We start from the raw sequence: 14,093 nt of genomic DNA on the forward strand, positions 1-14,093 counted from the left end.
CATAAGAGTTAGCTGAACTCCTTTGCAAGAAGGAGTCCTTCATTACCTATAATTCCTATTTTATAACTTTTTTTGTTTGATCTGTTCCAGGATTCATTCTGCAGAAATTCAACAGAATAAATTATCTCTCTCCCCAACCATTTGACTGTAGCTTTGAATATATAATGTCTCTACCGATGTATATTATTTATGGAAGATTGATTATTCTTTCATCTCAATATTCCTTTTATGCCAAGAGAATCACAGATTTAACACTTTCCATCCCAGACATAATGATTGAGACAATTGAGTGGATAGCTAGCTCAGGTGGATGAATGGACTTGTCCGTGCTAATCCAAGCCCTGCTCATTAAGGGCGAGATATTCAAACACTGGATCTTAAATTAAAACTCTTGGTCCCACTGTGCTGCTCCTGTTTTCACCAGTGTAGCTCCAATAGAACGACATCAGCCTAGAACTGGTGAATCAGGCCAACAAAATATAGATAATTGCACATTGGAAGCCTGTATCTGAATGCACTGGACCCAATTTGCATGCTCAGTTAGAGCCTTTATTATTATTAATTATTATTATTATTATTATTTGCTCAGTTTCTGCAAACACAAACCAGCAAGAATGTTTCATGGGATTAGGAGAGCCCTGCATTTGCACGGAATCTCAAGTTTGCACAAACCTAAAAAATTCAAAGCTCTGTTCTAAATGGAGTTTCCTAAGGGCTGATTGCATTGCTGTAGTACAGGGGAAGGTAATGAAGGGTGTATAACAGCAGCCAAGTCATCATGTATCAGGGTGGGATGCAATTTCCTAACCAACTGGAGATCCAGTCGAAAGCATTACTCACAGATGCTGCTACATGAGAGCTTAGCCTCATCTAGGAATCCAGGAGTAGTCCTGAACTACAGACTGAGTGATCTAACTGTGAGTATTAACTTTCAGCTAAGATGAGTGCATGGTGGCTGCTTTCCATGCTTTCAGAGTGCTTTCCATGCCCACCAGCATCACTTCTTTCTTAGGCTATGTCTACATGACAAAGTTAAGTCAACTTAAGTTACATCAGTGTACAGCCACCACTATAATTAAACCGCTGTTGCATGCCCACACTACACTCCTTGTGTACGCAGAGTGCATCCACAATAGCAGATCTTCATCAACACCGAGAGCAGTGCACTATGGGTAGCAATCCCACTGTGCAACTGACCGCAGGGTGTTTTGGGAAGGGTTTGCAATGCCTCATGGGGGAAGGTTCAGTGTCTCATGATGCAGGTTTCTCAATCCCATCATACCATGGGCATCTTAGTAGGTTTCCAGCCACTTTTCAAGTGCCCTGGTGACCTGTAAGCCAGTCATGTCTGTCAGAAAGCACAGATCCTGTTCTGCTCTTCAGTATTGTGCTGTGCGTTATGAATGCCAGGCTATAAGAGGAACTCAACGGGTGTGGGGAGGGGGTAGGCGGAGGGTGGGGGGGCTATTCGGCAGAGGGAGGCCTGGAATGAACATTTTAACATTTTTTTCCCTTCAAGGCCTTCAATAATACCTGATATGTGAAGGCTGTTTCTTATAGATATGTTTTCCAGGAGAACATACTCATCTTCCTATTTGTCCATTCTGGTTGTTGTGTTGGTGGTTTTTGTTGTTGTTTTATTTTTCGGAGGATGTAGTTTCACCGCTAAAATCATTAGTTTCAACCGAAAATGAATGGCTGAGTTTGCAATTCAGTATTTAACATCTGAGCCATCACTCAAGAGACCACTGATATCTTAAATTATATCCACTTTCCCTGTCAGGTATTCTTTCAGTGCTGCTCTGTCTAGAGTCAGGCTCTGCAAAGGTGCAGCTGCTTCAGTTTCCAGTGACTGCTGCGATGAGTCAGCTAGTGTTGCTCTTTTGTTCCTTTTTCTCTCCAGTGGAATCCATATTTAACTGTTCAGATTTTACTCAGAGTCTGTTTTGAGTTTTATGACAGAAACTTCTTGTCAGTTTGTCCAAACAAATGATAATTTGAAATGAAACTCTTGCTGGAGTAATGAGGAGAGCAGAAATCAGGCAGCCATCACTCTGCTGGGAACCGCATGAGCCCCACTAGACACTTTGAATGATGCACTATGTACATCCCACATATGCAGAAACTGAGGCCCCAGTCCTGCAGCACATACTTACCTTTACACACTGTGACTAGTCCCATTGACTTCCATGGCACGCGAATGGCAATACTTGCAGCATATAAAGTTTAGCATAAGTATTGTGGGATCAAGGCTTAAGGTACTACACTATTTGAGGAAGGATATTAGAATCAGCGTGAGGTAAGCTGTGCTTAGAGCTGGTGCAGGCCCTTTGCATAGTGGTGAATTTCACTCCAAGGGGCAGATTCACATGCCCCTGAGAGCACTTAGCACACAGAGCGCTGGACTGGGATTCAGGGGAACTGGGTTCTCTTCCTATCACTGGCCTAGCGAGTGACCTTGGACAAGTGACTTCACCCCTCTGTGCCTTAGATTTGCCAACTTTAAAACGGGGACACAGACCTTCTTTGCAGAGTGCTTTGATAAGTTCTATATAAGAGCTAAGTGGTATTATTATTATTGTATTACTAGTTGAGTCAAATCTGTCTTTAGGGATAATTCACACAGCCACAGAAAGCGCTGTCAGCAGAAGCAGCAGTCAGGAAAAAGTACCAGTCCTTCACTCTTCAAGAACAGTAAAACAATCCAAGAACATTTGTAACATTCATGGCTGCTGTCACTTGCAGAGAGGGAAGATAACATTATCCTGGTGCCAGGGTTTTCAGTTACATTTGATATGTAAATTGCACCAAAATGTCTCTGCCTAGTGAACACTTTGTCCACTAACACTTGCTTAAAAAAATTTAAAAAGCAGATATCTTGTTTTTCTTGTTTAAAATTTAAAAAGGTGTAACAAAGATCCTCATAGGAGAAAAACATTTAGAGACAGTAGCGAATGAGCTGGCAGGAAAAATCTGACAATGGTGTTTTGGTGTTGTGTACCCTGCAGACAGTAGCTAAATGAACCACATAATAAAAAGGCAAGACAGTGTAGTTAGAATAAATTACAAACAGAACCTACTATAGGTTGGCAGAGTTTACAGCTTAGTAACCCCTAGACAATAGGCATGCCTGATGGAAGGGAGACTGGGTCATGGTCAGACTACCCCAAAATCCAGGGATTGTTTGGCTCCAAGCTTTTGGTTGGGATTCATCCTTACCAAACACATTTCTTTCTGTATACATATTCTTTCATCTAGTTTGAGACAGTGTGGAAATTCCTACTCTTTCAATGTACTCGTCATTCTCTTAGCAAACAGATCTAAGGCACAGGGGAGGGGGCAATGTGGAAAGGGTCTCTTTAATCAGATTTGTAAAGGAAGCTGACATTACCCTTTATGCTTTTTAAAAATATTTATTTGCACGACTACTTATCTGCACTGCCAATGGACTGTCTGGGGACAAACTCCAGTAACCTAGTTCAAAGACTTGGTAATTGAAATGGCAAGCACTGTAACATGGCCATGTATCCCTGCTCCAAGAAAGGCTGGACGCTGCCTTGTTAGTGTGTAAGAATATGCAAAGTCGTTAAACGCCTTCATGAGCAAGTCCTGGTAAGTTAGTAATATATGGTCACCTTGCAAACCAAAGTGGGAACAATGATCCATTTGATATGCCATCTAACATCATGCCACAGTGAGATGAGAACTTCATGTGTCAAATGCTGTATCGAATCCAGATTAAATCTAGGAAAAATTGCATCTAATTGCATCAGCACTAATGGAAAAAGCGTAAGTGCCAAGCAATATTGATGATATTGTTTTAATCACCATTATAGGGCAAGCAGAGGCCCTGCTCCAGCTGCTCAGAGTGTGGAATTCCCATTAATTTCCCAAAGTGATTAAAGCAATTGTAATAATCTTAGTAGTAAAACTGATCCAATGTATGGAGGCACCCAGCAAATTGTATAGTTTCTATGGTAATTGATACAATTATATTTTTGGTGAACTCCATCAGGATATCATACAGATAGATAGTGGTTACATGACAGTGTTGTATGAAAGTTTTAATGGAATGAGTTTAGGATGATTGCATTATTCATGAGTAGCGAAGACATTGGAAAATTATGTCAGTCATCCTAAAAGACCTTATTAAGCCATAATAAATGAGGGGCAGGGATTAATAACCAGCACTGAGGAGCTGATGATCGCACTGAACAGTTCAGAGGAATCTCCTCGTCTTTTGGCCAGGGTGTTGTCCAAAGCATGACACTGTTGGCTTCTGTAGACTTCCCCATTTTTCAGATAGAGAAGCTAAAGCTTTAAGGTGTCTCAAGATGGGAACCCAAAAATTAAGGCATCCAAAATCTCTAGTCACTTCTGAAAATTTAGACACTGGGCTCTACTCCAGACTCTACATATAACAGACTGAGTGACCTTTGAGCAAGACCTTACCTTCTCTGTTCTCAGCTAATTGGTAACATGGATTTAATAACACTTACCCATCATTTTAAAGTACGTTGAGATCATTGGATGAAATGAATTTATTGGATTATAGTATATTTAACATTTGGAGCCTTAAGCATCCACATTTGAAACCACTATGATTACTAAAGTTTAGAGTACGAATGGGTATTAGTGCACCAAATCTAGACTATCATTGTATTCTCCTAATGAGATTTGTACTGTATCTGTAAATCAAAAAGTCAAATAAAGGCTTTCATTTTCATCATAACACGATTCTGATGTCTGACATTAATACAAGGTCATATAAACATTGCATCAGAAGGAAATAAATCCAAATCTGAAATCTGAAAGGGCAGTCATATTTCTTGAATATTCTGAATGTCAGCTTTTTGATAGAAAAGTAATACAGTGGCAGGGAGTGTGTACATATGCCAGCTCAAGTTGTCTTCTGTGTATGTATCAAAGTTTAATTTGCTTGAATCCTTTGTGTTTCCCATCCTGCAGTATCTCCTGGCATTTGTAATGTTCCTCTTAAACTGCAGTAAATGGAGGGTTTGGAAAGGTCAGTCTTTCTTTACCATTTAAAAATATATAGGTAAGTTAATAAATGTTATTTAATAAAAGGCAAAACAATATTTCATATGCATCTGTTGTTAGGGTTGAAATGGATCATGTGTATTCTAGCTGAGAGCTTCCCTGTTTCACTTTATCTAGTAGATTTCCTGAGCTCCTCATGTGGCAAAATACCACATTTCAGTCTCCTGGTAACAAACTAGAAGATTTTTTTTAAAAAAATCTGTACTGCATTGTGCATAAAAACAGAAATAGTAAAGCTATCATTGTCAGGCACTGTCAAACTCATACGATCTCTTGCTGTTATAGATACAAAAAAATGAAAATCAAAGCCACAAATAAGAATTTATGCAGTGTTTTAGCTGTGTTGGTCCCAGAATATTTGTGAGACAACGTGGGTAGGGTACCATCTTTTAATGGACCATCTGCTGTTGGTGAGAGAGACAAGCTTTTGAGCTGACACAGACCTCATCCACCTGACCAAGAGCTCTGTGTAAGCTCAAAAGTTTGTCTCTCTCACCAACAGAAGATGGTCCATTAAAAGATATTGCCTCATTCACCTTGTCTCACATTCCCACCCTTGTCCTAAATACAACCATGCTCACTATATAAGGTCATGCTTACCCTTGGGTTTATTGGTGTCTAAAATAACAGACTGTAATAAGCCTTCTCATCAAGCCTGTTTGTTCCTATGACTTTCTGCTGAACATCCGTGTCTCTCTTCCCATGTGCTTCTATCACTCAGGATTCTCCTTTATCAAGCAGTACCTGGCAAAATAAGCAGCAGAACTTACTCTCCACAGCTTTCTGTAGGTTCTCTCTCCTTCTAACATGGAGGCCAGCAGAAAAGCCCTATGTCTTTATTTGCCATTGTAGATCCCAAGAGCAAATTAACTTCTGCAAATTTTATTTTATTTCCCAAATTCTCATTGTGTACATTTGCTTAAGCTGTAGCAAACAAATACATATATAGCTGTAATTTTCCATGAGTTACTGTAAAATTAATTCAGCGTGGCTAGGTGGTGCATGTGTATTGAAACATCATAGAATCATAGAGATATAGGTCTGGAAGGGATCGCCAGAGGTCCTCAATCCAGCCCCCTGCACTGATCAAGTAAACCTAGGCCACCCCGCCAGATGTTTGTCCAACCTGTTCGTAAAAACTTCCAGTGGTGGGGATACCACAACCTCTGTGGGAAGCTTATTCCAGAATTTAACTATCGTTATAGTTAGAAAGTTTTTCCTACTCTCTAACCTAAATCTCCTTTGCTGCAGATTAAACCCATTGCTTCTTGTCCTGTCTTCAGTGGATGTGGGGAACAATTGATCACCATCCTCTTTATAACAGCCCTTAACATAAAGACTAAGATAGAAGACATTTAATCTCATCCTCTTTCATTAATGCGTATGGAAAAAAGTGAGACTATATAATCCTTATACATCTACCAGTGCTTCAGACAGGGCACTGTGTTACAACCAAATAATAGTAGTGGAATTTCAGTAAAATGTATTAATATTCGTCAATCATGTCAAGGTTCTTGAAATCTAAAAATAAACAAACTGAATGCTATTCCCAATTATTATTTCTTCAAGAAAAGAATTGGAATATATACTATTTGAAGCATCATTATTAATAATGGAAACTTAAACTGTACTTCACTGGAAATTAGTTCTGTGACCTACATTTGTGTTTGTGGAATATTAATGCCTGTAATCAAATATAAGGAATATTTTCCAAAAGTATCTGCAATCCATTATACAAAACATTAAATAAAGATCAGTTGAGGGAATTTTCATACTGTGATGGCAATTAATAACATAACCTGAATATTTAACAATAAAAAATTCTCATATGTCTCATCAGGAAACTGGTGACTGTGCAAATGGGAGCCGGTGATTCACTAGAAACGTCAGAATGCCAATATGTGGCAAGCAATTTAGGGAAACCCTAAGGAATATGTTCTGATTTATATACACATTTTTATAATTATTGATTATGTGTGGATAACTAGATGTGTGGATTTGGGGAGTGTATAGATTTGTATCGGAAGAGAATAGGTTGTGGTGGCATGTAGGATGGTGTCATAAATATAAAGGGAAGGGTAAACCCCTTTGAAATCCCTCCTGGCGAGGGGAAAGCTCCTCTCACCTGTAAAGGGTTAAGAAGCTAAAGGTAACCTCACTGGCACCTGATCAAAATGACCAATGAGGAGACAAGATACTTTCAAAAGCTGGGAGGAGGGAGAGAAACAAAGGGTCTGTGTCTGTCTGTATGCTGGTCTTTGCCAGGGATAGACCAGGAATGGAGTCTTAGAACTTTTAGTAAGTAATCTAGCTAGGTATGTGTTAGATTATGATTTCTTTAAATGGCTGAGAAAAGAATTGTGCTGAATAGAATAACTATTTCTGTCTGTGTATCTTTTTTGTAACTTAAGGTTTTGCCTAGAGGGGTTCTCTATGTTTTTGAATCTAATTATCCTGTAAGATATCTACCATCTTGATTTTACACGGGGGATCATGTCAAGGTTCCTCCCCCACTCTGAACTCTAGGGTACAGATGTGGGGACCTGCATGAAAAACCTCCTAAGCTTATCTTTACCAGCTTAGGTCACAACTTTCCCAAGGTACAAAATATTCTCCCCGTTGTCCTTGGACCGGCCGCTACCACCACCAAACTAATACTGGTTACTGGGGAAGAGCTGTTTGGACGCGTCCTTCCCCCCAAAATACTTCTCAAAACCTTGCACCCCACTTCCTGGACAAGGTTTGGTAAACAGCCTCACCAATTTGCCTAGGTGACTACAGACCCAGACCCTTGGATCTTAAGAACAATGAATAATCCTCCCAACTCTTGCACCCCCCCTTTCCTGGGAAATGTTGGATAAAAAGCCTCACCAATTTGCATAGGTGACCACAGACCCAAACCCTTGGATCTGAGAACAATGAAAAAGCATTCAGTTTTTTTACAAGAAGACTTTTAATAAAAATAGAAGTAAATAGAAATAAAGAAATCCCCCCTGTAAAATCAGGATGGTAGATATCTTACAGGGTAATTAGATTCAAAAACATAGAGAACCCCTCTAGGCAAAACCTTAAGTTACAAAAAAGATACACAGACAGAAATAGTTATTCTATTCAGCACAATTCTTTTCTCAGCCATTTAAAGAAATCATAATCTAACACGTACCTAGCTAGATTACTTACTAAAAGTTCTAAGACTCCATTCCTGGTCTATCCCTGGCAAAGACCAGCATACAGACAGACACAGACCCTTTGTTTCTCTCCCTCCTCCCAGCTTTTGAAAGTATCTTGTCTCCTCATTGGTCATTTTGATCAGGTGCCAGTGAGGTTACCTTTAGCTTCTTAACCCTTTACGGTGAGAGGAGCTTTCCCTTGGCCAGGAGGGATTTCAAAGGGATTTACCCTTCCCTTTATATTTATGACAGATGGAAACATAGATGGTAGCATACTGGATGGTTGTGAAGACAGGTATTGTGTGGATGGGTTAAATACTAATGTTTCCTTAAGTAATGATTTATGTAGAACACTCACATACATTATATACATTATGTTATCTAATGCATCCATGATCTTTTTATTAGCTTATATATATATATATGCAATGCACCACTGAGACCTACACACACATACTATTGCTACATTTAGAGTTCTATTATAAACCCGTTTTCATTTGTTCTTAGCATTCTGAAGAGTTCTCATTTTGGGGGACGGCCACAAACCAATACCTTGTGACCAACAGGATACATGGGGAAATAGGTAATTTTCCCCTATGAATCTTTTTTTTGATACTTGCTCCATCTCTCTCTCTTTCTCAGCTCATGTGTCCTTCTCCTCTCCCCCTCCTCCCACTCTCTGCCTTGTCTCCTCCCTGCTTCTCCTCACCCTTCCAAAGCAAAGTCTATGGCTGAAATTTTCAAAGCCACGGGTATGGGAAGTGTTAATTACAATGAGAACGGGGCATCCAAATGGCTCAGCAGCTTCCAGAAATTGAACCTAATTGCACCACTGAGAGCTGCATGGGGGCTGTAAGGGGAAGGGGTGGTTTTCTCTTTCACACATTGAAGCAGCAGTGCAATTTCCAAGAGAACCTTTTGCTCCCACCCAAAATCCCACTCCAGAGAACAAAGCCTAAATAGATAGATAGGGATATAATCCTTATACATCCCCTTATCCTTATACATCTACTGGTGCTTCAGCCAGGGCATGAGCCTGAGTCAGTTGGGGGAAAGGGAAGAAGGAGAGGAAGAGACAGGTGGGCTATATACATCCCCTTATCCTTATACATCTATACATCCCCTTATAGATAGAGGGGGGAAACTAGAGAAATGATAGGAGGAAAAGGGGAAGATCCGACAAAGGGAGCCAGGCTGAGGGGATTTCCAGGATTTTTCTGCCTATGCAGTACAGGTCTTTTAAACCCCTTCTGCTGTTATACTGAATGGGGGAGGAAAGAGGGAATATTAATATTTTCCCAAACCCTCAATTCACTTTTTAAAAAAGCCTTTGGTCATCATGGGTGGATAGATTCTCCTGTTCCACAGAGCAATAGGCTCCAGCTGTGCACTGTGGAAGCTACTGGGCATTCTGTGATGTCCCCAAAAAGCTCAATCACGACATGACTTTGGACAATCGTTCCCCCAGAGGTATCCTCTAATTTTATATAGTCACAGAGTAAAGCTACACTCTGAGTTCAGTTTCCACGCTCAGGCTGCCAGCTGAACAGAGCTACAATTTAAATAGTCAGACTCCCAGATAGTATAGAAGGTTGTCCCCAAATGAGATGAATGTGAAGGGTCACAGCTCAGGTGAGGCTGTAGTTTTAATCTTCCAGATTGGAGACACAACAAGACAGCATTGTGCTTTATATATATATATATATATTAATGATGTCATATACATAATGATGTCTATTTTTGCAACCAGGAAGGCTATCAAATGTACTTTTTATTAATATGGAAGCTTAGATTTTTGGAGACCACAGCAAAATCTGACAGCACATAAATCTGTAAAGCCCACACAGATAGGGATTGTTCATAAACTTGCTTCAGACAGATGTGCCAGTCCTCCTTCAAGAGTAAGGTACACACAAAAAATGAACCTCAAAATAAAAATAGAATCCTTAGCAACCGCTCAGAGAGAAAACATTAACAATGTAAAAGCCTTGTGAAACAAACTATGAGAGAGGAGGGAGAGAAAGACAGCAACATCAAAGTAGACAAATCATGAAAAGTTAAAATTAGAACACATGCATCATACCTCAGTAATCCATGGATTTATAGCCTTCATTGCTTCTGGTAAGATTCAACTAGAACTTAGATCATTGTTAACTTCTTTGATTGATCACTTATCCTGTAATACCTTAATAATTACCCATGAAATAATTGACCTTTCTGGCTAGAACAACCTGTACTATTTGTCATGTCAATAATATGCAGTCTGATATCAACTCTGATTTTGTTTACTGTTTACTATCTAAAATGTAAGAACTAAACGTACTTATATAAGAAGGTAATTATAAGAGCTTGGTAGAAATTACTGAGATTGTCTTTAAAGTGGCTCCTTCATATAAATGTTAAGAGCACAATCTCCATAAGCACAATCTCCTTTCCAAAAGGAACCCTGCTGAACAGCCTTGTTCACCAGGGGCCTGATCCAAGCCCAGTGAAGTTAATGGAAAGACTACCAGTGACTTCAGTGGGCTTAGGATCGGGCCCTGGAACAAAACTGTCTTTGCCCTGGTCTACACTAGGACTTTAGGTCCAATTTAGCAGCGTTAAATCAATGTAAACCTGCACCCGTTCACACAATGAAGCCCTTTTTTTCGACTTAAAGGGCTCTTAAAATAGATTTCCTTACTCCACCCCTGACAAGTGGATTAGAGCTTAAATCGGCCTTGCCGGGTCGAATTTGGGGTACTGTGGACACAATTCGATGGTATTGGCCTCCGGGAGCTATCCCAGAGTGCTCCATTGTGACCGCTCTGGACAGCACTCTCAACTCAGATGCACTGGCCAGGTAGACAGGAAAAGAACCGCGAACTTTTGAATCTCATTTCCGGAGACTGCGGAACTGTGGGATAGCTACCCACAGTGCAACACTCCGGAAGTTGATGCTTGCCTCGGTACTGTGGAAGCACTCCGCCGAGTTAAAGCACTTAATGCACTTAGAGCATTTTCTGTGGGGACACACACACTCGAATATATAAAAACGATTTCTAAAAAACCAACTTCTATGAATTCGACCTAATTTCGTAGTGTAGACATACCCAAATGGAACATTTAATGAGGTGCTATTGTCAAATCCTCTCTCTACCGGATCTTTTCCTCGGCAGCATCTTGCAAGCACCACTTTTGAGAAACGAGCTCTATGGATTCACAGATAGGTTTACCTTATCTAGGAGCATGTTTTCACAAAAGCTGATGTCCAACCTCCAATTCTGTGGGTGCCACTTACACCCCCATTTCCATGCCCACAAATTGAATTGCACAGCCCAAGTATATCCACTCTTAATACCCTCGCAGTGCAGCATAAGGGCCCAATCCAATGCCCAGACAAGTCAGCGGGACATAATGGGCTCAGACCATAGGGCAGCAAACCAACCCTGCAACTTTAAAGGCGACTTGTAACTGAAGTGTGTTCTGTTACACTACTTAATTTCATCAAACTCCTCAGCCTACACCTACATTCAAGTTGCCAACATAGAAATCCAAATACTCTTGTCTCTGCATTGTGCCTGAAGGACAAAGCACATTCTCATAAATATGGCAGTGTCACCTGTGATTGGATTGATGGAAATAATTTATGGAGGATTAGGAAACCTTGTTCTGTTTTACCAATAAACAGTGTTACATTATCACATTTCAATAGCTAATTCTATTGTTATGCCTTTTCTCTTAAAAATTAACATGATTTTCAGGGGAAAAATAATTACATGTCATTCATAATCCATTAACTAGATAAAAAATAAAACCATTGGGCGCTTATTTTCTGAAGGAAAAGTCTAGAGTATCTACACTTCCCTCATGTGGTATGTTGTTGTAAAGGCTTTTGGTACCCCCATTAATCAAGTGTAGCTTTGTAAACTCAGATTGCCATGATTTGCATAGAAGTCTGAAGCATCTTCAAAAAGCAAAAGTAAGAAAGGGAGCTTGAGTGTGAAGACTGTTGACAGTATTAAAGCAGGTGAAATCTTGGAGACTGTCAAAGAGTTTAGGCACAGAGTTACTTCGATTGTGCATGCAAATCAGGTCATGGCGTACAAAAATGGTCAGTTCTGCTCATGGTGCAATACAGATAAATAATACCAATGACACTTAGTTCTTATACAGCACTTTTTCATCCATAGATGACAAAGAGCATTGCAAAGAAGGTCAGAATATCATCACCATATTACAGATGGGGAAATTGAGACATAGGGAGATGTGACTTGCCCGAGGTCACTGAAAAGTCCAATGGCAGAGCTAGGATTCAAATCCACATCTCCTGATTCCCAGCCAAGTGCCCTATCCACTAGACTAGACTATCACTCTAATAATACAAGTTTTTTTCTTAAAGGATTAAGAGTGTTCCACTTAACCTTTAACCATTCACTTAAGTATTTTAGCAGGAGGAAAAATGGCCACAAGAACTATACTCCCTTGTGGGTGTTTTTTGTAGATGTAAAATCTGTCTACATCATTCCCTTCTTCCCTTTGTCATTACTATGCCCGCAAGGGGTGGGGTGGGAGGGATACCAGCGAAAGGATGACACTCAGGCCTAAGAATAGCAAGCTATGCTTTATTGAAGGAAGAACTTAAGCTCCAATCTGCGCAGGGTGTCCCTAGGGCGCGCAAAGGGGCTGCAGGGGACTCTGGCCGTTCGGGACAGCGACCAGGCAGGACTCCGCTGGGGGGAGTCTGCTGCAGTGTTATATCCTCCGCGCTTATCTCAAGGTTACATGGGGTCAACAGCTGGTTACATCCATTACATTCATGATTTATGCTTGTTATATAAACTTACTTGTTTACAGGCAAAAATATGCTGAACTATGCTAAACTGTATCTTGGCAGGGTCTGTCGGACAAAGTTCGTTGAACTGCCTGCATCCTCCGCTCACATTCAGTCCGGTACGTAGTCCGCCACTGAGCTCCTCACCAATCTTCTGCAACCTTGCCCCTACAATTACAGTCTACTTCAGTTTCCTGATACTTTAGGAGACAAAGGCATTTTCTGAACTCAAAATCATGCAAGCACATTTAATTTTTTTAAAGCATTTGTTGTTGTTAAAAGCAATTGCTAAAGAACCATTGGAGCCATGATTAAGTCTGTCTGTCGCATGGGAAAAAATGAAAATAAGCCTTTAAAAAAGGCACAGGGCTTTTAAATATGAATAATTTGCTGAATGTTCTATGAAGGGAGTACAGTGTTCAAGATACAACTCTGTAAATCTCAAAATAGAATTTTTACAAAAAATACACTTCAGCACATACTTAGAATATCCAAAAGAGCTAAAGAAATTGTTCTGTCCCAGCTAATCACCCGCCTATCCTACATCAAAGTCCATGGAAATCAGTGTTTAAGGAGAGCTATTCTCATAACTTAGATAATTTTGAAAGGGGTTGAAGTTGGAGATGTGAAAAAATTTCCATCGGTTCCATCTACTTTTTAATCAGTTTTAGCTGACATGGTTTTGCCATCTTTACGCTTCACTTTATTTGGGTCCTTCATTCTCAACATGATGAAGTCATTGTTGTAGATAACTTGAATGGATGATACCTCTTTTCTTTGCGCTGGGCTTTTAATTTTCTAAAGACTCTGCCTTTCTACGGACACAGAGAATTCTGCTGTCAGAATTATGCTAGCCTCTTACAGAGCTGCACATGTACACTGTGAAATTTCCTAGAGACTTTACTTTTTGTTCTTTATTATCATTTACCTTAATGTAAAATAAAAGAGAATGTAGGCTGAAGGCAAGTGACTTGCTGTTTGTTTAGGGAAATTCAGTAAAGGTAAAGCTCAAAAGTGGTGACATTTTCTAACACTCTGAGTTATAAATA

The sequence above is a fragment of the Eretmochelys imbricata genome, chromosome 13, assembly GCF_965152235.1.
Source record: "Eretmochelys imbricata isolate rEreImb1 chromosome 13, rEreImb1.hap1, whole genome shotgun sequence".
In the NCBI taxonomy this organism is placed as follows: domain Eukaryota; kingdom Metazoa; phylum Chordata; order Testudines; family Cheloniidae; genus Eretmochelys; species Eretmochelys imbricata.